At 40.0% G+C, this 3599-nt stretch overlaps 1 non-coding gene across 1 annotated transcript; it reads left to right on the forward strand.

Annotated features, from left to right (window-relative positions):
- The first annotated feature begins 2678 nt into the window (after window positions 1–2678).
- LOC115029916 lies at window positions 2679–2810 on the forward strand. Its single transcript, XR_003835490.1, has one exon. It is a non-coding gene; the product is annotated as a small nucleolar RNA SNORA17 (small nucleolar RNA).
- The last annotated feature ends 789 nt before the right edge of the window (window positions 2811–3599 follow it).

Below are 3599 nucleotides of genomic sequence, written 5' to 3' on the forward strand. Positions count from 1 at the left end.
ACCTAAAAGCACTAGAACAAAAGGAAGCAAATTCACCCAAGAGGAGTAGACGGCAGGAAATAATCAAACTCAGGGGTGAAATCAACCAAGTGGAAACTTTATGACAGTCTTATGGTTCTCTTCCTGAGAGCCTGCCCCTCTTAATTTAACAGTGTATTCCATAGTGCTATGGTTCCAAGATCGCATGTGTCCTCTTTCTTCCTTCAAATGATTCATTCTGTGTATTTACCTTTAATTCCATATATACGTTGTCATCCCGAAAAGTTTTATCAAATCCTGCTGGAACTTTTACATTAATTATATTAAACATGGATTAGATAAAAAGAGGACATCTTCTAACTTATCAACAATGGAAATCTTTGTATTGGGTCATAAAGTTCTTAAATCTAAGTGAAGCTTTACACTCTAATATCTTTTGTGCTTGTATACTACATTCTCTATTTAATATCTCCCTTTCATTGTAAACTGCTACTGGTCCTTCGAGCGGGAGAGACACAAACGACACGGACACCAAGTCAGGTTCACACAACAGCTTCTTTACTGTGGCCTTTTCTTTTACAGCTCTCTCCACTTGTCCTTCTTGCAGCTTTTCTTACAACTCTCTTCTTCCACTCAGCTTCTCTTACTACTACTAGCTTCTACTTAGGGCAAGGGCTAAACAACCATACTCACGCCCACTGACCTCATCTAGCTCCATCCCACCTCATCCAATCAGAATTCACACACGCTCCAGGCATGCGCACAGGTCGGTCACCAATAGGTTGACAGGTCTGGATCACAAGGAACAGTCCAGCCTGGCAGGCAGCCCCACACATGCAGCCTCACTGCGCATGCTCGGGCAAGGCAGTAAACGTCTGCCCATGTGGCCACACCCGCTTCCCCGCAGTAAACAATGTGTTCTATGTTTTTGTTTTTACGTGTCCTCCAAAGGCTTGTGTAAAACTCGATGGCTGTTGGGTGTACCTGTTGTGTTTATCTCTGGAACTTGGTGTGCTTCTCAGGAAACACACCACCATTCTCAGGCTCTCTTGCTCTCTGGCCAGGAGGTGAGCAATGTTCCTATTCTATATGATACTGGGCATCATGTGTTAGCCAACCAACAGCTTCAAGCTCCAAAGTCAATTAGTCATGGACCAGGATCTACCAGACCATGACCCCAAATATGCCTTTAATTGTTAGAATTGGGCTGCCTTAGATACTCTGTTTGCTTTTACCTTCTTACAGGTAAGCCCTGCATACTGCATGGCCTTCCCAGCTGTTCTCACTTCCTTGCTTCCCAGGCCCCCTTTGGATTCTTTGTTTCCCAGAGCATTTTACTTCTCTATGTTTTCAAATACCAGTAGATGGTTTTATGTAATTACACACAACAGAGGATTGGAAAATAAACTTCCCATAATTTACCCTTAAAACACTACCAGAGTCAACTTTCACCAGCAAGTTTCTTTATCTTCTATATAATTTTGCCTTAAAACCCATGAAGGAAAGCATCATTTATGAACTTCCTATAAAGAAGATACATAATAGTACACTACCATAAGTCTAGTGAATTATCAAAAAACAAATTCCCAAAGATTCAGTCAATAGTTCAAAAGGTGCTTACTAAAATAAGTAAAGAGGTATATCTAAAAGGCAAAACCTTGGGCAGAATTAGGAATCTCAGTGGTTTAAAGGAATCAAAATTCAAAGTGAAAGTAGTTGTTAGTTTTTAATTGACTTATACAGAAGTAAATGTAGAAGTAAATATACAAATGATGCCTTTAGAAAAAATTAAATATAATGTAAAAATAAAATAAAGGCATCAAAATGGAAAAGGATAAAAAAAAGGGATGAAAACTTTAAAATATTTTTTAATCTTTTTGTATTTATTGATTATACATTTTTCTTAAAATATATTTTAATCATATTTCCCCTCCTCCCAAGTCCTTCTAGGTCCTGCCCCTAGTTACATCCATATCTACCCAATTTCATTGTCTCTCAGAACTCCCTGCATAAGAAAAAAAAGACAAACTACACCAATTTCTCCAGTGAAATGATGCTTGAACCACACCTCAGAGAAGGTCCCGTACTCAGAATTAGGTAGGCAACACAGAACTAACTACATGGTTTTGTGTGTATGTGTGTGTGTGTGTGTGTGTGTGCACGCATGTGCACCCTTTTGTTTGTTTCTTATTTTAAAGACAAAATATGGGAAGAAAATCAAACCAAGACAGGAGAAAATATTCAAATATTGTATTAAAATATCTGAAAATTTAAAAATGCATTTAATAATGCTAACATAGCAAAATAGACGAGTCATTATTCTGACCTCTAGAGAAGAAATCAACACTCTGAAAATCTAAGCCAAATGAGTTATAATTAAATTGAAACTAAAAACTATGCTTTAAATAATAGTTTTATTCACTGATCATAAATGAATATATACATTATAAAGAAAATAAAATTAGATCACTATTTCTCTTGATGGTGAAGTTTGTGACAAGAATATTGTAATAATATAATTAAGATCCATAGAAAAGAAAAAGTAAATTAATATTTATATTTAACAAGATAGAAACTCAGTCATAAGGACACATTATTATGACTATTGTCACGAAGCAAAACTCACAAAATAGAGTCGCTTCATGCTGACCCTTTCTAAGGAACCTACCAAACACACAACTTCAAAACATGAAAATGTCATTGCCTCCAGAGGTATTACAGATGTGCTTTCTATGACTCGTGTGGGTCAATAGCTGACAGAGAGGAGAGAGGCCAGGTATATGTTCACTGTTCTGACCTAAGAACATCTGAATGATTAATAGTCAAATAGTTCCTGAAAAAAGGGAACCTGAGATGAACACCAATCTGGTGTTAGGCAGGCCTAGATAAGCTCCCAGGACAAGACAGATGACCTTCACAAGGGGATACTTGGACTAGCTGGTCAAGAGCAAGTCTGAGATGAACAGTAGAGTGGAGGCATGTGGCCCAGACAGGAAGATACACTGAGATGACCACCAGTCTGGCACCATTCAGGCCTTGGGGGGGGGGGCTGGGGTGCAAACCATACTGTAGATGGCCCCTGTCTGGCACCATAATATATGAGGGTGCACAGCACTCTTGAGACAATTCCTGAGATGAACTCAGACACTCAGAGATCCTGAGCACCTCATAGAGGAACAAATACTTGGTGAAGAAATGGAAGACAAAGTAAAACAGGAAGATGTGGGCACAATAAACAAGGACAGAACTGGAGTCTGTAGAGTAGTGAGCAACAGCCTGATGCAAGTAGCCTATGATGCCTTCTGGGACCATGGTGGGGCCCTGGCCTGTGCTGCCAGCAGGGATCACATCTAAATCTGTGGGGCTGAAGCATTAGGGGTCTATTACAACTAAACTCCAGGCAGATTTCCCTGGTCTGGGCTGCCACCTGGGGACATGTTAATATCTGAGAGCTGTGTAGAACTTGCCCCACTCCTCACCTAGGCAACAAGGGATGGCTGGTCCTTGGAGGAGCAGGGAGATGACCCTGCCCTTAGTCAGCTGCAATACTCAGAACAGAGGCTTCTGCACATTGCTGGAGTTGAGGGTGGGATAGCCCTTAGGATATGAGCATGGGTTAG

The sequence above is a fragment of the Mus caroli genome, chromosome 18 (assembly GCF_900094665.2).
Source record: "Mus caroli chromosome 18, CAROLI_EIJ_v1.1, whole genome shotgun sequence".
NCBI classification, from domain to species: Eukaryota; Metazoa; Chordata; class Mammalia; order Rodentia; family Muridae; genus Mus; species Mus caroli.